This window comes from Protopterus annectens, chromosome 12.part0, assembly GCF_019279795.1.
Source record: "Protopterus annectens isolate FY-2018-M chromosome 12.part0, PAN1.0, whole genome shotgun sequence".
NCBI lineage: Eukaryota > Metazoa > Chordata > Ceratodontiformes > Protopteridae > Protopterus > Protopterus annectens.
In genome coordinates this window covers 1,540,086,428-1,540,108,662 of record NC_056746.1, presented here as the reverse complement: position 1 = coordinate 1,540,108,662, position 22,235 = coordinate 1,540,086,428, and the positions used below count along the sequence as shown (strand labels likewise).

Genomic DNA, 22,235 nt, shown 5'->3' with positions numbered 1-22,235 from the left:
CCTACAACTTACTTTCTATTCTCTACCTCTCTGTCAGGTATATCTTCCTTATACCAGCCTGTTTACTTACCTCTACTTCTTCCTCACTTTCTACCTTACCTGCTAAACTCTCTCACTCCACTGATTGTCTTCCTTAGTAGTTCACGCTCTTGTCTCTACCCGCTCCGTTCGCCCTGCGGGCTCACTCCGCTCCCCTACCCTGCCCCCAATTCCCACCTGCCACCAGAGGTCCTACATTTACAACAATAATAGACACACCCTATCCAGTCCACTCCAATCAGATTTCTAACATCCCTAACTAACCCAACCCTCTTTCTCAACACCACACCCACTAATTTAACCTAGCTCCTCCCTTATCTTAACACCTCTCCCACTACTTTACAAACCCACCTTCTCCCCTATCTTCCTTCTCTCACATCTACCCCACACCACACCTTTAAAGTATATCTCACATATTTACTAACCTCCATATAACGTAATATGCCTATATCATCCATCCATCCACAACTTAAAACACTTATCTGTCTGTTACTTATATCTTCTCTTATATCTACTTACCTCTTAACCTCCTACGAACACCCACTGAATTCTTCTCTTTCAATTCCTTCAAAATACACCTCTACCTCTACATCACATTTATCTCCTACCTTCTTAAACCCAACCGCACAAGCCAACTACCTATTAGCCAAATACCATAGACTAGCACACTTCAAATTCAAGAAACCTAGATCCAGGAAAATCTTTGACTCCTCCTATAAACTTCCCCAACAAAAATATTTCATACTCCTCCACCTTCTACTAGATGGAGATATTCATCCTATTCCAGGCCCACATCATAATAAAACCATTACACACAAAATACAAACCAAAACTACATCTCTCTCATTCTCTAAACCCACCAATTCTCTCTCTATTGCCCATCTCAATATACAAAGTATCTGTAACAAAACTAGTCAACTTCATGCCATTCTAGAAGTCCATCAATTTGATATTTTATGTTTAACTGAAACTTGGCTAAAGCCTTCAATTTATGACAATGAAATCACCCCACCTGGTTATAACATCATTAGACTCGATCGTACTGCCAAAAAGGGAGGAGGGGTAGCAATTCTGTATAAAACAAAACTCCAAATTAGTACCTTAAATCTGACTCTTACCCTAGACAATAATGCTGAAGTAATCAGCTCTAAACTTCAAGTCAATACTACTAAATCCATAAATATCATTTGTGCTTATATCCCTCCTGGAAATAATATCAACACCCTTCAACATATCCTTGACCTACTATCAACCAAACTCCCTCAAGAAACACTAGTCTTAAGAGACTTTAACATAGATTGGCATTCCTGTAACAGTAATAACCCCACTTCCCATATCAACCTATATGGCTTCAAACAACTCATTAATAGTCCCACTAGAACTAATAAAACCAATAATGCTGAAACCACATTGGACTGGATTCTTACTAATACTCCCTTACAAACCTACAACTCAGGCATCCTTCCAGATGATCTTAGTGACCACTCTCTAACCTATATCATTAGATACAAAACTAACCTAACCTTACCTACCACTTACAAAACTCTACATACAAAAAAACATTTTAACTCTGCACAGTTTCTAGCTGAACTAATACATTGTAATTGGGCCCCACTAAAACATCTTCCACTTAATGAAGCAGTCGAATACTTCAATTTTACATTCCTATCTATCCTAGATTACCATGCCCCAAGCCGTACCATTAGAACCAAAACTAAAGCAGCACCCTGGCTAACCAAGAATAAGAAGCAAAAAATTATTCTCAGAAATAAATCCTGGGATAAATGGCGGTCTACTAAAAACCAAACTGACCACCAAAACTTTAGGGAGCTGAGAAACAGCACCAAAAATGCTATTCTGACAGATAAAAAGAACTATTACTTTCAATTACAGAAAAACACCATAAAAGAACCTAAAAAATTCTGGACTAGTATTAATAATCTTCTATCCCCAGGCCAAGCAATCATACCGAACCCTCAGGATTCTGACCCAGATAATCCCACACAAATAGCCAATGTCTTCAACTCTTTCTTCACCAATGCCATCCAAACTCTTGCAAACCACCTTTCTCCTGACACTTCTAAAGTACTCTCACCTAGTTTAAAAACTACTCTTCCTCCCCTTCACCTACAACCTGTATCTACCTCCTATATCCAATCTCTACTCCAAAAACTAAAACCTACCACCCCATCTGCAGAATACCTGCAAATAGGAGCCAAAGCCACTGCCTATCCCATTGCCATCCTAATAAATAGATCTATAAAGGAGGGTATTGTCCCTTCTATCTGGAAGATATCCCATATCATTCTCCTACACAAAGGGGGCAAGTCTAATGACTTCTCTAACTTTCGTCCCATAGCAATCTTATCACCCATAGCTAAAATCATGGAAAAATGTATCCATAAACAACTACTAAACCACCTTCTCCATAATAACCTACTTGCCAATAGTCAACATGGATTCAGACCTTCCCACAGCACCACTACTGCATTACTCTCCTTTACCAACTCCATCAACTATAACCGTAACATCAATAATCTTTCATCTTCTCTCTTCATAGACCTATCTAAAGCCTTTGACATGGTTAATCATAAACTTCTTCTGTACATACTAAAATCTCATGCACTTGATCCTTCCTCCTTAACTTGGTTTACTTCTTATCTTGAAAATCGTCAGCAGGCAGTACTCTGGAAAAGTTCACTATCTACCCTCCTTCCTATCTCTATAGGAGTACCTCAAGGGTCTATCCTAGGCCCACTTCTATTTTCTATCTTTATTAATGACCTCCAATCAGCTATCCCTAACACCACTTGCATACAATATGCAGATGATTCCACTATAATCTGCACTGCTTCTTCTCAAGCTGAACTCCAACCTCTTACCCAAAAAACCTTTACCACTGTTGAACAGTGGTTCTCTGACCATTATCTACTCCTTAACCCCAAGAAAACCAAATTACTACTGTTCTCACCTACCCATAAATCTACTTCCCTAAACTTCTCTATTACTTCCACTGATTACACTCATATTACTCCTGATTCTTCTACAAAGCTACTAGGTATTACTATTGACAATAATCTTAACTTTGATTGTCACATCAACAACACAATAAAAGTAGTTAACAAAAAGATTAGATCCCTTTACAGAATCAAATCCTTCCTTACACCTGAAGCCTGGACCACCTTAGCCCAATCTCACCTCCTCTCTACCCTTCTATATGCTTCCCCTATTTACACTAATCTCTCTAAAAGTAACCTTAAGAAACTTGCTTCATCTTACCATAATATTGCTCGATTTGCCACAGGATCCCAGTTTAGAACACACCACTGCCTGAACTTAAAACAACTACACTGGCTTGAACTTCCTAACAAGCTCATTTATCAACAGCTCTTAATAGCTCACAACATTCTATATCAACCATCCAAAACACCAATACTCTCTAACCTCCTTACTCCCTACAACAACCTGAAACAACTACGTTCTTCAGATAAACTACTAGTTAATAGTACCAAACCCAATAATGCTGCAGGAGATTGCCTTTTTCCAACTCAGTTGGCAAAATGTGGAACAAACTTCCACCCAATATCTCATCTTTGTCCACTCTTCCACTCTTTAAAAGACAACTGAGAATCCATCTTAATAAACACTGGCTTTGCTCCTGTACCAACCCTGATTAACCTTTCTTCTTCCTTTCCTCTACCACAATACTTCCTTCTCTCTTTACTACATCCTGACTGATCCCCACTGACATAACATCTTTGTGGATGTAACTTATCTCATATATACTGTATATAAAAAAAAAAAAAAAACTATTTTTGACAACGATATTAGTAAGACTATGTATTATTTACACTACGTTTTGATATTATCAAATTTGTGTATTGCAATTATTTAATAACTTTTTTAGGAATACTATCTTGCTATGGATATTTCCGCTGAGATGTATATTACCTATAATAAAGTCTTTTTATCTTTTATGCTCAATTTTTGTTTTGTTTTGCTTTGTTATTTTTTGTATTCCCTAAACTTGTTATAACCATTGGAGCTTTTCTCCCCGGGCCTCCACTGAAAATGGACATATATCCAGCTGGACTAGCCCGGTCAACAAATGTAAAATAAATAAATAAATAAAATAAATACATTTCAGGTTCATCATTGTCTGTAATGAATTAATCTCATGTACATATATCTATGGAGTCTATATTAGTTTGCTGTAATTTTATTTCGGCTAACATCTATTCATTGACCTCTATTCAGCAAAAAATCACTTCAGCGATTTTCTGAATTTACCACAGCAAAGACGTAGTTGGCCAACTACAGAACTTCACCCTTTTCTCCACTGTAATGTGATCTCAGAGTTGGTATATAAAGTTAGAGGGGTGTGGGGGTGAAGCCCCCCAGCTGGGTGGGTTCAATTCACTGAGATGTTGGTCTGTTGTGATGCAGGCAAGTGTTTTCTTGCCCTTGGTAAATTCAGCAAATCACTGAAGCGATTTTCGCTGAATAGGGTTCGATGAATAGGTGTTCGCTGAAATAAAATTTCAGGTGAACTAATACAGACCCACATCTATGATGTGCCAGATCTGGTGTCAGTTGTTGTTATTATGTATTGCTTGCTTAACATAAGAGCACTCAGTCAAAAATTCATGTTTTAAGTCAGCCTGTATCACAGCTGTTCCATTTATTTTCTGTGTATTCTAATTTGGTTGTAAAAATAGAAATTATACAAACTTGGATAGTTAAAAGGCTGGTAGTGAAGGGAGCAGGGTGAGGTTTTTTTATTCCTAGCCCAGATAATAACAGAAGTGCCTTAATGGTGGTTGTTTTGACTTCTACAAACCATGCTAGGAGACAAGGTCAATGTCTAGGTGTATAGAGAAGCATGGACATTATCATGACACAATTGGATGCCACCATTCAGGAGGATGTACAGGTTTCCTGTGTATCCTCAATCACTGTCACTCAGAAGAAAAAAAGACTCAGAGAGGACTTCAGAAATTTAGCATGGAGTGAGGAATACCTTTAATAGGTTCATAGGTTCATAGGTAGGTACTAGGCTATCGGCCCAAGGGTCTACGTAAGCCTAGCCAACAAGGTTCCCTGGCTTACGCCACCCAAGAAAGTTATTTTCCTGTGCCACTGTCGAGCAGAGACACAGAAGTGATCCCTGGGGTGTATTTCCTATTTCCCATCCACTCATCAAGATTTTTCTTGAAGAGTGCTAATGAAGAACTTTGCTTGACATCGAGTATGGGAAGTCTCTGCGACAGGAATCTATCCTTCCAGTATGTCCTGTTTATTGTGGTGACAAGGTTTAGGTCCCTAGAGTGTGTAGCTTGGAGGGATTGGGATTTCTTTAGGTGTAGCATGTCCAACAGCTCTGGGTTTGACATAGCTTTATAAGTTAGGCAGAGATCACCTCGGAGTAGGCAATATGCTACGGAGTAAAGCTGGAGTTTTTTGAGGCGGTCAGTGTAGGTCATTTGTTTGAGGTCAGTAATCCTCTTTGTGAGGTACTTCTGTGGCCTTTCCAGCTGCAGCAGATGTCTTGCGAGGTACATTCCAAAAGGGGCATTGTAGTCTATAATGGATCTAATGAGTGTTGAGTAGAGGGGAACAATGACTTCTTTTTTCCTGGATGAGAACCCTTTTATGATGAGGTATGTCAGGTAGAAGGAATTCCTGACTACTGTGGTGATGTGACTATCAAAGGAGAGACTACTGTCCACCTGGGTCCCAAGGTCTCTTATCACGCATTCAGTGTTAAGTAGATTACTACCTATATGGTAGTTCATGGGTACAGAGTTTTTACCAAAGGGGATGACACTGCACTTTTTGGTACTGAGCTTGAGGCCATGGCTCTGACACCAGGCATCTGTTTCAGTGAGGCCCTTCTGTAGGATGTCCACATCATTTGGGGACTTGACTATGGCTCCTAGTTTGCAGTCATCCGTGAACTTCATTAGTCAGAGGCCTTCTGTGTTAGCCTGTACTTCAGAGAAGTATATACCAAACAGGAGAGGTCACAGGATGGAACCCTGTGGTGTTCGCTTGTCACTGCTTTGAGGTCAGATTTGGAGTCTGCAACTTTTACAGTGTGGGTTCTGTCAATGAGCTAGTTGGCAACCCATCTTGTGATGTAGGGATTTATACCTAGTTTAGTGAGTTTAGCTATAATTCCAGAATGGGGGATGATGTTGAAAGCCTTGGCGAGGTCAAGATAGGCTGTGTGAACCACTTTACCCTCATCTATGGCTTTGGTGACTGCCTCAAAGAAGTCGATCAGGTTCAGAAGGCACGATCTGCCTTTCACAAACCTGAACTGGGTGGGATCCAGAGTTTGGAGTTTACCAATGTCTTTGTTTATGAGTTCCATGATGATATGTTCCATGGCCTTGCAGACCAGGCTCATCAGGTCGATAGTTCCCGGGATCAGTGGTGGCTCCCCCTTTGTGGAGTGAGATAACTGTTGCTGTGTGCTAAGGGCAAAAGGGTCTGGAGGCCATAGTATGGTAGAAAACACAAGACACAGACCCTGCAATCCCTTGCAGAAATTGTTCTAAAATGAAAATGAATATGGCAGTTTTACTGTAGTATGTATGTCTTATAAAATATGTAAAATTAGCTGATAGAAAATGGTTAACTACTGATTTACCTTTTATTTACTCGGCTACCTCTTAAGAGTTTTAGATCAAATAATTTCACAATGTTTGACTTTTCAGCTTTCTTACAGCATAGTGCACCATTGTTACATTTTTTCCAGTTCAACATCCAATACAGTTTTTTCACATTTAAAAGAACAAGCCCGTGGCTTACATTAATATTTACAAATGGCAGAATTATCTACAAAATTCTATCTAGCTAGGCTGGCAGCCTTCAATTATCTTCACAAATGGTACCAGTAAGTACCCCTGAGTTTAGACATTTGCCCCTTCTTATTTCTGGCTTTATTCCTCATTCTTGAGAAAAGATGCTAAGAATAATGAAACACTGTCTTGGTAAAAAAATGTTTTCCTTCTTTTCCTAGTAATTTCCTTTTTCAGTGTGATAATGATGTCCTCTCCCATTCCTCTGTCCCATTCCAAGTCATCCCATCCACAACACACTTCAGCACCTTGCATGTCCATGTTATGCCTACCTTACACCTTCCTTATCCCATCATAAACATACACGCACACATATGACAACTCCGATTCTGCACTCCTGTCATAAACTCAGTTATGTATCCCCCAACCATCTCCTTGAACTGTTTGCTGTGTTTGTTAACATAGAGAGAGCCACACACAATGGTCCTGAAACAGTCTCATCAGACATTTCTAGAAAGGCAAGAATTCCTGTTAGTCCATTGTACTAGTTCTCACGCAGTCTATTCCAATACTGCATTTGATTTCCTCACCAGATGTCAGCCCTTATTTAAATGACTTAGAGAAAGGAGCAAAGCTGAATTTTTACATTTTTCTGTTCTATTTTGTGCAAAAGCACCCTCAGATATCTTGCATGCATCTTTATTTTTATTTTCAACATACATGCGGTGGTGGTACTGCGGTAGCGTTGTCGCCTCACAGTAAGACGTCGTCCTGTTTAATTCTCAGCTAGAGCGTCTTCTGTGTGGAGACGTGTGAATGGGCATACTTTCTTTGAAGGTTGTGCTTCAGGGCCGGCAACTCGGCACGTAAAAATCTACTGCCAATCATTATCGGACCAGAGTTCCACTGTGGCGACCCCTAACCGGGAAAAGCCGAAAGACACAACAACATAAGCCATGAGCACACACACACACACACACACACACACACACACACACACACACACACACACACAAATGCATGCCATACATGGACATAATCCCAATCAAGCCCCCCACACACAGCATCGCAGTATTTACCAGGTGTGCTGTTCCCAGCACCACTGCTGCGGCATACTGCAATGGGCAAACATTTTGAAATAGTACATTCATTCCCACTTCTCTGAGCTGCTCCACAGTAGTGCAGCAGAACACACCTTTGAATCACTTTACCAGGCCATTTTAATTCAAGGGTATTCCTACTGCCAAAATACCTGCCTAAAGTTACATTAGCCGTGCATTGTTATCTAATAGTCCATTGTATTGCTACTTGCCTTAGGATCCATAGTGTTGTTGTGCTACCACAGTCTATGAATTGCAAATCACACACACACACACACACACACACACACACACACACACACACACACACACACACACACACACACACACACACACACACACACATACACACACACACACACACAATCAATTAATGAAAGATCTTCCAGTGAATTAAGCACCTTCCCATACAAAAAAAAATTAGAAGTCAAGAATCAGAATGGCTGCAAACACGGCAGTTCTAATAAAACATTTATTGTAGTAGCAAGCACTTTTGCATCCAGTAAGAATGCTTCCTCAGACATTAATAAAAAACAGTTAAAAACAATTCTTTTATAAACTCTTATTAAGCAGATAGCCATTCAAAAATACAAAATCTCCACCCAACAAACACATCAGTAATACAAAACTATGGGCTTGCTGTGTATTTAAAGAAACAGTAAAACATGCTCATCTTAACTCTAACAATCATAAATACTGCAGTGTCGACACTTCTAAACAACATATACTAACTACAGTTACATTCACCATATGCATATGAATACAGTACAAATCATTAAAAGATGTAAAACACTTAGGCATTAATACATAAAAAAGTACAGTTGTATAAAATCTTACTATAATGGTAGATGTCCTTGCCTTCACTGCTGCAGTATTCCTTTCAAATGGGATTCCCTGCCATTAATCCCACCATCTGGCCAGTTTACCAAAGTCTACCATTGCTTTAAGGTACTCTGAATGTCACCTGCACATTCCTTGCTTGAGGTAGAGCATAAAGGTGACGTTCAGGTGTACCATCCTCAGAACTGGTTGCCCTAGTAGGAACAGCAGTCCAAGGAAAACCAAGGAGAGCCTGCATATCCAGGAAGGAAAAAAAGACCAGGGGGATGGAGGGAGGGAGTGAATACTGCAGCAGTGAAGGCAAGGACATTTACAATTATGGTAAGATTTTACACAACTGTACTATGTCCTTACATTCACAGCTGCAGTATTCCTTACAAACGGGAGAGTGCCAAAGCTCAAGAAGAAACTTGGGAGGAGGAAGCAGCAGATCCCTCTAAGAAGCCATGAAGAATGGCAGCAGAAAAAACAGCTCTATCTCTGGAGATACCATCTAACTGGTAATGTTTGGTAAAGGTATGTACAGAAGTCCAGGTAGCAGCTTCGAGAATAGAATTAGTGTCTAAACCTCTGAAAAAAGCAGCATAAGAAGCCACATCTCTAGTGTAATGAGCATTTACAGAAGAAGGAAGGCTCTCATCATGAAAAATGCAACAAAAGGAGATAGCCTTTGAAATCCAAGTGGAAACAGTTTGCTTGGAAACAGCCAAACCTAAAGACATAGGAAGAAAGGAAACAGATAACTGGTCAGATTTTCTGATAGTTTTAGTTTTATCCAGATAAAATCTGAGCTGTATATGCACATCTAAGGTATGCAACACCCTCTCACTGTCAGATTGCAGAGAGGAGAAAAAAGTAGGTAAATTAATAGACTGATTAAATGACAACTCATTAACCACCTTAGGCATAAAAGAAAGATTTCCTCATGAAATATGAAAAAAGGTGGGCAAGCCATAAGGGCTTGCAACTCAGACACCCGTCAGAAATAAGAGCTAACAAAATAACTGTCTTCCAAGAAAAATGTTGCAAGGAAGCCAAAACAGCAGGCTCGAAAGGATCCTGAGTCAATTTTTCCAGAACAAAATTAAGATCCCAGGGAGGAGGAACAGGCTTCCTGGGAGGTCTAATCTTATGGATGCCTTTAAGAAATTGCTTAGCCTCAAATCTAGAAGCTAATGGGGGAGTTCAAGGCAGACAAGCAGAAAATGTTGATAAGTGGGCCTTAATAGAAGAATAGGTCAAAACAGCATTGAGCAACTCACACAAATAAGAGAGAACCAAAGGAACATCCACAGAAAGTGGGTCCATGTCACGAGAAAGACACCAAATAGAAAACCTCTTCCCTGTGTGGCAACTTGTGATGATTGCCCTTGGCTAGATGCAGAAGTAGAGGTAACCAATGCTGTTGTGGTCAAAAGGGAGTCACCAACAAGATTTTGGGAACATCTGTTGAATCTTGACCAGGACTCTCAGAAGGAGAGGAAAGGGAAGGAATAAATAAAGAAACATCCCCTTCCAAGAAAAGGAGAGGGCATCCATCTTCCATACCAGAAGACCTAGGACTCTGACACAAAACAGAGGAAGTTGTCTGTTCAGAGGGGAGGCAAAGAGATCTACTTGAGGAGTACCTCACTGGTGAACAATGTCCAGAAACACATCCCTGTGAAGCATCCATTCATGGGATTGAGTGAAGAACCTGCTCAGATTGTCTGCCACAATGTTCCAAATCTGAAGGAATGTAAACCACCCGAAAAGTCACCTGATATTAGATAGCCATATCCCATACCAGAAGTGCCAGCTGGCAAAGATGGTAAGACCTAGTACACTTCTGTTTGTTGATATACCACATGATTGTAGTATTGTCTGTGAATACCTTGAGAGGCCCTGGAGGGAAGAGAGGATGAAAGGCCTGAAGAGCCAGCATAAGAGCCCTCATCTCTTTGATGTTGATATGCTTCTTCTGCCGACGAGGCGACCACACCCCCTGAACCCTTAAGGAGTCAAACTTTGCTCCCCATCCCACATCTGAAGTGTCTGTGAACAGATCTTGAAAGGGAAGAGGAGGATGAAAAGGGAGCCCTAGATTCAGAGACAACTGCTGAATCCACCACAGATGTTCTTTCTTGAGACACGGGAGAAGAGGAGCAGGAAAGTCTAGAGGATGCACATGCTGAAGCCACACCGATTTCAGAAACCACTGGAATTTTCTCATGTGGAGCTTGACCAGAGGGAGCATCATAATAGCGGAAGCTATGAACCCCAGAACTTTCAGAAACTCCCTGGCTGTAATGGAGGCTAGTGGAAGAAGAGTTTGAAAGAAAGAAATAAGACCTAATGCCTTTGGAGGAGGCAGGGGTGCCAGCATTGGGACCATTTGAAACCTGCAACCCAGAAAGACATGATCCTGAGAAGGAGTCAGGGGAAGACTATTTGAAGCTTATTGTGAACCCCAGGCTCTGAAGAAGAGAACTGGTAAATGAAGATTTTGCAAAAGAACATCTGGAGAAGATGTTTGAATCAGCAGGTCATCCAAATAAGGAAAGATATGGATCCCTTGAAGCCTGCAAAAGGCAATCACAGGAGCGAGGCATTTGGTGAACACCCTTGTGGCAGTAGAAAAGCCAAAGGGTAAAGCACAGAACTAAAAATGCCAGGAAGTAACAGAGAAATGCAAAAATCTCCTGAAGAGAGAATGGATCTGATTATGAAGATAAGCATCCTTCACGTCCAGAGACACCAGAAAGGCATGAGGGAGCAAGAGAGGAAAAAGGGACTGAAGGGACAACATCCAAAAAGGAAGGCACCTTCAGAAAGGTGTTTAGATGAGAGAGGTCTAGAATAGGTCTCCAAGTACCTTCTTTTCTGAGCATTAGAAACATTCTTGAATAAAATCCTTTCCCCCTTTGGGACACAGGCATCTGTTGAATATTACCCTGAGACAAGAGGTCTCAATGAACCTCTGGGAAAAATGGAAGTTGCTCCCAAGGAAGTTGAGGAATGCCCATAAAAGGAGGGTGGGAAATCCAGACCATGAAGTACCCTTGCTGAATGATTGACAGAACCCAAGAATCCTGGGTGATTTAGAGCCAAACAGGAAGAGAAAGAGAAAGGCAAAGAGAAAGAGGAATATGGCTGGGAATGGGCGGATAGTCAGACAGCACCTGGTTTGGCAGGAAAGGAAGGCTTAAGAATCACTGCAGTCTGAGTGGCCTTAGCAGGAAAAGTCTGTTTACTGCCCTTTTTACCTTTAGAAAGAGGGCAAGATTGCCTACAAACAAAGGCTGGCTTACAAGGGTAGTTCTGCTGAAATTTAGGCACAAGAGAAACAAAGACATGCTTAAGCTCTTGTAAAGCCTTCCCTTTGTCCTGAAGAGATGTAAATAAACCAGCAGCTGCTTCACCAAACAAAAGAGAATTATCCAGAGGAGCATCCATCAACTTAGCCTTAATATCATCGGGCAAAGGTTGAAGCCAAAGCTATGAATGTTTCCTCAGAACTGAACCAGAAGCAGCAGCCCTAGAAAAGGCATCTGCTGCATCATAACTACATTTAATAGAATGATGAACTACCTGAGTGGAAGTCCCAAGCAAGGAAAGAGCAGAAGATTTACTGTCAGAGTCTGGAAGATCAGAAAGAATCTGACAAGCCTGAGAAAGAAGAGCCAAGACATACCTAGAGATATGGGTCTGATAATTAATAGCCCTAAAAGGTAGGGTAGATGAAGTATAAACCTTCTTACCCAGTCTATCCATGGTTCTACTATCCTTGGCAGAAGGCAGTAACTTGGATGAAGGAAGCAATTGAGATGGCTTATCAGAGTATACAGACACCACAGAGGAGTCAGCAGCAGGACATGTAAACAAAAAGGAACAATCCTCAGGCATCCTATAAAACCTAAAAGACTTCCTGGGAGCAGGGGGCAGAGAATCCAGCACTTTAGAGGCAGTGGAAAAAACATCCAATAAAGCAGGCAAGACAGGAGGAATGGCCACAGGTTTGGGAGATTTCATCTGCAGTAGCCCAAAGTACATCATATAGATATCTGAAACGTGGGCACAATCCCACTTAAAAAAATCCATCATCCTAGAGATTGTGTCCCCAAAGGAAATTTCCTCTGAAGGATTATCTAGAGTATGAGAATCCTCTTCCTCAGACCCATAGTCTAAAGGAGACGGAATCTGGGTAGAATAAAAAAAGGAGTCATCATCAGAATCCCCCTCAGAAGAATGCAGTCCTCTGGGCCTTTTAGGTGAAGAAGAGGACCAAGGACAAGCAGAAACCCCTTGAGGAGGCCTCAATGATAGTAAAGCATTAAATAACTCCTGAGTAAAGGCCTGCCACTCACTTTGTGGATCCCTAGGAGGAGAAGAAACATGATTAGTTTTCTGTTTCTTTTTTAAGGCGACATCCATCCTAGAAACCTGAGAAGGTCCAGACTCATGGCGGCATTCCACAACTGCAGTAGAAAACTCTTCCCTAAAGAGAAACTGAGGAACCTATCTAGACCTCTTGGAAACAGTCAACCGCCGTTCCCTCTGAATACCCGAAATAGACGCCTGCAAAGCCTTGTCAGATGTGCTGCCTGCCAGATCCTTACTGGCTTCAAATCCAGACATGGTAGAAGACTCTGACAAAACAACCGGGAGAGCCTCCGGATGCATAATGACCTCAGGAGATATTCCTGGCAGAGGCTGGACAGGGGAAGATTCCAGTCTTACCTTATGCACCTTCTTCCCTCATGGCTGACCCTCGGGGCAGGAAGTTCCATCCATAGTATCTGAAGCACGAAGCTTAAGACACTGGTGCTCAAGATACAAGGAAACGGAATAAAGCCTACTACAAAGAGTTTTGGGGACTAACGCCTGACAAATTGAGCAAGATGAATGGTCGTGAGCAGTACCTAGGCAAAAAAGACACTTATTGTGGTGGTCTTTATGGGGAATCAGTCTCCACACTGGCATTTACCCTTCATGGATGACATTAACCTCAAACAGAAAAAGTAACCAAAAACCCAATTGGGTACTTATCTGCAACTGTGAAGACCCAGCAAACAGGAGTAAGCACAGGAAAGCCAACAAACAGAAAAACAAGAAAAAAAATGGACAGAGGTAACAGACTGATGGTTAAAATAGCATTCAGACTGGAAGCAAAAATGTTTTGAGGATGGTACGCCTGAATGTCACATTTATGCCCTACCCCACACAAGGAGTGTGCAGGTGATGTTCAGCGTACCTTAAACAATGGTAGACTTTGGTAAAATGGCAGGACGGTGGGTTTCATGGCAGGAGATCCCATTTGTAAGGACTACTGCAGTGCTGAATGTAAGGACATTGATTGTTCAACTTACTATATTCAGTGCAATGTATATTACTCATATCGCTACTGGGTGGCCCAATGGCACTCAGCAGAATTCACTCCATTCATAGAACATATTACTTGCTTCCATTCATAACTTCCTAATACGAATAGCATTCAAAGAAAATCCTTATTAAAATGGGAAAGAAAACATTTACAAAAGCATATATTTATAAAAAAAAAACATGCATCTATAAAATAACAAATGTTAGTCTATAACACATAAAATATAGTTGTTACATCAATTAACACTGCTAACGTATTAATACACCAAAAATATATATATTTACATGTTCGTGTACACTATAACTGAAACAAAACACTTGCAAACATATCACACATAGAGAGTCATCTAAATAAAGGTCTGTCTTTCAAAAAAGGTTTCAAAAATACTGTATCATTTAACCCAAATGCTTTATCAGACTGCACCTTGATAATCCAGCTAACCTCAGATTTTTCTGTCTTGTTTCTTTGGTTGCCCAACCTTAAAGCTTTCATCACAAATTCCAACACCAAAAAAGCTAAAGTATGTGCTATACCCTTGTCAATGATATGTCTTGCCAATGCATTAGTTCTGTCCTTCCTATTTATGGCATAAATGTGTCCCTAACCCTCTCACGTAGGGAATGATTAGTCTTCCCCCATAAAATTCAGGGCATTCCTTACACTTAGCCAAACTACATATGTACTCTTGCAGTCTGCATAATGTGAAAAGTTATATTTTTTAAATGTGCAGCCTGATAAAGCATTTGGGTTAAATGATACAGTATCTTTGAAACCTTGTTTGAAAGACAGACCTTTAATTAGATGATTCTCCAAGTGTGATCTCTTGTTTGCAAGAGTTTTGTTTCATAGTTATAGTATACATGAACATGTAAATATATATATATATATATATATATATATATATATATATATATTTGGTGTATTAATACATTAGCGATATTTTGTGATATAACAACCATATTTTATGTGTCATATACTAGTATTTGTATATTTCATAGATGCATTTTTTTTTATACATATATGCTTTTGTAAATGTTTTCTCTCCCGCTTTTGTCAGGATTTTCTTTGAATGCTATTTGTATTAGGACTTTATGAATGGAAATGTGTAGTCTATGAATGGAGTGAGTTCTGCTGAGTGCCACTGTCAGCCAGTGGCGATATGAGTAATATGGATTGCATTGAATATAGTAAGTTGAAGGATTGTTTTTTTATGCATTAATGCCAAAGTGTTTTACATCTTTTAATGGTTTGTACTGCATTCATATGCATATGGTGAATGATGTGATTTTTTTTTTTTTGGAATATATTAATACCACCACTGACTTCCTACATTTTATGGTGAAAGCATCAAAGGAAAATACGGAGTTCCTTGATGTGAAGGTAGTTAATGACAAGGGAGTGATATCCATTGAAATTTACCGAAAATATTGCAGGAAGAACCATTTATTACATAGACAAAGTATGCACCCTTCATATGTCTATAAGAGTATTGTGAAAGGACAGGGTCTAAATGTCTCTAGACTTACTAGTACTGAGAAAAGATTCAAGGATACCCTTAGTTCATTAGAGAAAGACTTTAAAAATAGAGGTTATACACCCAGAGAATGTGCTCCTCTCTGTGAAGCTAAATGCATAGATAGAGAAGGGATAGGGAAACCATATTTTAGTGATAGAAGGACACTAGTACAAGGTGATTTAGCAATACAGCATCAGCATAGTGATGTTTGCAGGTTTATTATGCCCTTTGCCTCAAATAATAAGGAGGGTTGTGATGTGATTAATAAGAATTGTCATTTCTTAACATATGATGAGAGAATTAAGAGTCTAGTAGGGGACACACCAAGTTTTACTTTTAAAAACAAATCTTTTTTGTGTTATGACAATATGATAGTAGTGAAGACAAATTCACAGATAAAGGGTATATTTTCTTGCAGAGGGTGCAATTTTTGTACATATATGATCACTGACAATGTATTTGTACATCCCATCACATTTAAAGAATATAAGTTTTCACATTAGGCAGACTATACGAGTAAAGATGTAGTTTATTTGGCTAAGCGTAGGGAATGTCCTGTGTTTTATGTGGGAAGACTAATCATTCTCTATGTGAGAGGGTTAGGGAACACATTTATGCCATAAATAGGAAGGACAAAACTAATGCATTGGCAAGACATGTCATTGACAAGGGTATCACACATACCTTTGTTTTTTTAGTGTTGGAATTTGTGATGAAAATTGTATGGTTAAGTAACCATAGAAACAAGACAGAAAAATCTGAAGGTATAGGGATTATCAAGTTTCATTCTGATAAAGTATATGGGTTAAATAATAAAGTATCTTTGAAACCTTTTTTTGAAAGACTGACCTTTAATTAGATGATTCTCTATGTATGGTCTGTTGTTTGCAAGAGTTTTATTTCATAGTTATAGTATACAGATATGTAAATATATATATTTTTGGTGTATTAATACATTAGCAATGTAATATATATATATATATATTTTTTTTTTGGTGTATTAATATGTTAGCAATGTTTCTTGATATACACACACACACACACACACACACACACACACACACACACACACACACACACACACACAAAAATATATACTGGTTAAAAAAAACTAAATCACTCCTACTATATTATTGCCCCCCCCAAGAAAAAAATAGTATAATTTGGCCAAATCCCTCCATGAAAACACAGGCCTCCCCTGCACATCACAATTCTTACACTGAACAAAAAACGCATACTGATATACTAGGTTTAATGACTGATCACAAATTCATATTAAGTAAACATATTGATTGTGCCATATCCAAGACCAATAAGGAACTTTACTTGCTTTACATGTCTAAACCATACATTGCTGATGCAGTAAACCTCAGATTTATGACACTTTACTGCCCAGGCCTTATTACTACCTACTTTAATATACCCATTTGCTATACTAAGAAACATACAAAATAAGTCCATAAACTTCAGCAATTCTCCAATGAAACTGCAAAGTTATCAGCCAATCTGTCCAACAAAATACATCACTGCATGGCCTTAAGAAGAGAACTGTCTGAATCTATAAAGTACAATAGCAATTGCTTAACTAGAGGTCCCTCAAAGCTCCTTACAACTGGCTGAATCTATAATATACAATAACAATTGCTTAACTATAGGTCACTCAGAGCTGCTTATACTAAAATGATGGCCTTCCATCTCAGCCTTAATCACCAGTCACTACCCTCCTAGGAATCTAAGGTCCCACAGTTTAATCTTGTCAGAAACCATTAAATCTCATTATCTCCAGGGGATCTCATTTTACTTTTTGTATGTAGTTAAACTTTGGTACTCAATATAAATAGACCTCAGAAATAAATCCAACCATTATACACATCTCCACAAAAATGAAAGCTCATCTGTTTTCCAAATGGAACTATCGTTGTATTTGACATACCATTTGTCCTTTTTAGTGCATGTACTCAGTTTTCATTCCTCTAATACTTAAATTCCTTCTCCTCAGCACCCTACTACATAAGCACCATTCTGACCATTTTTTACAACTATAACGTTTTCAATTTTAGTAATACTACTATGCTTTTTCTATTCCTCCTATGTCACCTAACTTCACGACAAACTCTTCTTTCTTTCTTCTCAAATCAGTTTTATGTAAGAAATGATATCTTCAGAATGTGTACCTTTAGATCTTATGTCAAATATGGAGTGTTTGTGAACCTTTTCCATGTGTATTTTGCTGAATACTATTTAAACTTTTGTTTTTGAGCTTTTCTCTCTAGGCTTCCACTGAAAATGAGTCTCAGGTCAGTCATACTATTCCAAGTAAGAAGTGCAAATAAATAGATACATTATATATCTGTCATCATTTAACAGCCAGAATTAAAGGCAGTAATATGATAAATATAGTGTTTAAGCTCTTTGTTACAATAATATAGAAATACACACACAGAATATTTGATCAGTAGAGCACTCCATTTAGAAATGTTGCCAAAAGATTTTACAGCACATCACACATTATACCAAGATTAGGTATAATGCCCACTCAGCAGTACTCTCCTTAAAATATAAGATCTGATGTTGTTAATCTTCATTCATTCCTTACTGATGGGTTATCGGTTTCGTCCTCGGAACCGAGCTGGCCAATATCAAGCTTGCGTCAGCCAAAAACTGTCGAGCCAAGGTCCTACCCAGAATGATCTGCTCCCTGTTACCTCAGATCTCGTTTGCTGCACAGCCGTGTCAAGCCACTCTCTCAGCTAAGTGTCTAATTTTTTGAAAGTTTTATACATTGTTCTTACTTTAAACATTCTCAATAGTTTATACTAGTATTTTCCTACCCTATAGCACACTTTAGACTCTCTCCCTTTAGTATTTTCCCTTTATTACCCTTTTTTCTTAGCTTGTGGTAATTCTTATTTACCATCGTTGGTAATCCTTCCTTTCTCTTCTTACTCTTTTTGGGTAGCCTTTCTTCTTCCTTTTGGTACTGTTCTTCTTCTCAACATCTTTATATCGAGCAAGAAAAGTAGCGTTGGTTTCAAGCAGTGTAAGGATTGCGGCCGTAAGTTACCGCTTTCTGATGGCCATGACTTATGTGTCTACTGTCTGAATGCCTCCCACCTTACTGTGGATCCCCCGTGTAGGATTTGTGAAAATGTCTCCACCATTGACTGAAGATATGGATTTTGATGATGGGGAATGGTCCCCATGGTCACCCTCTGATGAGGTGTCCTTTGGTGACATCTTCGAGATCCTTAGACAGAGGGGTGACTGGAAATCCTCTAATCTTTCCTCTGAGGAATCTGTATTCCTGCAAGCTTTTGTGCCTGGCCCCCTACCTCCTGGGTCACCCCACATGCCGATGAGCTCATCCAACTCATCGCCCAGCATGCATGGAAGGCTCCTGACACCCTGGAAGCGATATCAAGGAGACCAGATAAAATATTATCACCCCCAGCTGAGCATCCACATTGGTCACAAGGTCTTCCAGTAGATGCTATGGTGGCGGTGGCTGCAACTAAAAAGGATTTGGCAGAAGAGAGCCAAATTTCCCATCCACCCAACAAGGAGTCCTGGGTGATTGACAGATTAGGGAAGCATGTGTTTGCTTCATCGACCTTCGCCGTAAGGTCTTTGAACTATTTGACACATTTTACCAGGCTTCAGCGGGATCTTATCAACCAGCTCTCTGAAACCTTGGCAGGATCTGTTTCTGACAAGGTCCGTGACAATGTGGTTTCTCAGATAGCCACCCTAGAGTTCATTTCCAACTCTTTCATGCATCTTATTTCTCTCACAATGGAAGGGGTGGCTAGAGCGGCAGGCACGGGTATAGTCATCAGACGACATGCCTGGATGCGACTATGTGGACTCCTTTAAGGCATCCTTCATTAATGCTCCCATAGAGGCCACTTTTTTGTTTGGCCATAAAGTGAAAGATAGGCTAGCAAGGTGCAAACAAGATGGCAAGACCCGTTCTGCCGTTGGTGTCAGACACTCCACTCCTCAACGATTCTACTCAAGAAATCAGAGGAGCGGGAAGATGTGGCTCAGAAAATCACAGGGCTCTTTCCAGGACACCTGTGCCAAGTTCTCCCCTAGAGGCAGAGGGGGAAACTCCAATGGAAGACACCCCTTTTGGGGCAGAGGAGGTCCGCAAAACCTGGGTTCCAGAGATTCCTTCTCTGGCCAACCCTATCAGTGCTCCTGAAGCATTGCCCGACTGCTCACCTCTGGAAGCAGTCAGGGGTTGTTTTTCCTTGTACCCCACTGCCCGGCAAAATATAACCACCGACTCGGGTACAATGGATAATATCCAGAGGCTAACGCATCCCCTTCCATCTTTGTCCAATCTCATCCAGAGTATTACCCAACATTCCACCCAGTCAAAGAGAAGCAGCAGCACATGAAATCCAGAAGCTGTTCCAAAAAAGAGCCATCCAGATGGTCCCCCCAGACTAGATAGAATCCGTTTTTTACTCAAGGTTCTTTTTAGTGCCAAAAAAGACAGGGGACTGGAGACCAATTCTGGATCTTGGTACACTGAACAAATCTGTAAAAACAGAGAAATTCCGGATGGTCACAGTTCAGTCTATCCTCTTTTGGAAGAAGATGATTGGATGTGCTCTGTAGATCTTCAAGATGCGTATTACCACATAAAAATGGACAAACTGTCAAGAAGATATCGCTGTTTCCGCATAGGAGCCTGTCACTACCAGTTTCAAGCTCTGCCCTTCAGTTTCTCTACAGCTCCCAGAGTGTTCACAAAATGCATGGCAGTGGTTATCGCTCGCTTGCGACTTCAAGGATTATAGGCATTTCCATATCTAAATGACTGCCCCCCCCCCCCCCCCCCTGCCAAGCATCTACTGGAAGAAGCCCTGCAGTATACTCTCTTAACAGCTCAAAGCCTGGGAATCACTATAAACTTGGAGAAATCCAACAAGACCCCCAACTCAGTCTTTCAAATTTATAGGGGTACTGTTGGACACGAGAAATTGCACAGCATCCTTCCGGAACACAGGCTTCAGAGAATTAGACAACAAGTTCAATCACTGCTCTGTCACCACAAATCTCCTGCTTGATCTATACTCCAGCTATTGGGATCAATGGCAAACTCGATTACCATTCCTCCTCTAGCCAGATTCCACATGAGGCTCCTTCAGTGGCTACTTCTCACTCAGTGGTACCCTCTACAACATCCTTTGTCCTTTCAGATAAGTGTAACTCAGAGATGCAAGAAAGATTTACTCTGGTGGATGTCTCAAAATCCCCAACAATGGTGGCGTCCCTTCCACCCCCATCAACCAATAGCCACGGTGACCATGGACACCTCCCTGATGGGGTGGAGGATGCTATGTCAGGGAAACTTGGTCCAAGACACCTGGTTGGAGACAGAGGCCCTTTTGCATATCGATGTCCTAGAACTGAGGGTGGTGCTTCTAGCGTTGCAAGCATTTCATTCCATCCTTCCGTCAGGGACTATTGCGATCCAATCAGACAGCATGTTAGTTGCCTGGTACATCAACAAACAAGGGGGCACCAGATCTTACCCATTATGCAGAGAGGCCTTGAGAATATGGCAATGGATGATAGTTTACAACCCCTTTCTAATTGCAACTCACATTCCTGGGAGCTCCTACAAGATATCATACAACTTGAGCAGGTGCATTCTACAACCTCACGAGTGGCCCCTCAATCCTTTGATAGCAGCAAAAATCTTCATCCACTAGAGCCAGCCTTGCTGCAACCTATTTGTCTCCCCAACCAACTACAAGTGCAGCAACTATTTTGCCATAATCCCCCCTCAGGGATAGTCACCGAGGGACGCTCTTATTCCACGCTTGGCCCTCTGGTCTAATTTATGCTTATCCTCCTCTTCTCCTCATCTCCCAATTTCTGAAGAAAGCACAACAGTTGAAGAGCAAAGTGATCCTCATTGCTCCATACTGGCGTCAACAAGTCTGATTTCCCTTCCTCTGGCCTCACCTGCTAGATCAACAGTGGATCCTCAATCCATCACCAATGTTGATCTCCTATCCACAGGTTTTGATTCACCCCAGTCTAACAACCCTGAAACTGACAGCTTGGTTTCTCCACTTCCAATGATTGCCAGGCATGAAAACCTCTTATCCCCTGTGTGCAATATTCTTACTGCATCTCAGAAATTATCCACCAGACTAATCTATCTTAACAAATGTAAAAGGTTCTCTCTATGGGCAGCAAATATATAATGAGACCCCTTGTCAGCCCCAGTCTAGGTGGTACTGGATTACTTACCACATCTGTTCTATTCTGGGGTGTCTGCCTCTACTATTCGTGTGCATTTAGCTGCATCTCAAATTTCCATATTTGTTTTCAAGATTCTTCACTTATGTCACACAGACTATATAAGGCTTTCTTGAAAGGGGTTATCCACCAAAAACCTCCCTTTAGAAAACCAGTACAACCTTGGGATTTGGCATTGGTTCTGCAAGCTCTAACAGCTTCCCCCTTTGAACCTGCACCTTCATGTGATGTAAAGCATCTCTCTTGGAAAACTTTGTTTTTGATTGCAATCACATTGGCCAGGCACTTTT

At 40.5% G+C, this 22,235-nt stretch overlaps 1 protein-coding gene across 1 annotated transcript in view; it reads left to right on the top strand.

The window, feature by feature from the left end:
• Nucleotides 1-22,235, top strand: part of LOC122816306 (medium-chain acyl-CoA ligase ACSF2, mitochondrial-like) — a 1,435,169-nt gene that overhangs the window by 128,486 nt on the left and 1,284,448 nt on the right. The window lies entirely within an intron of this gene.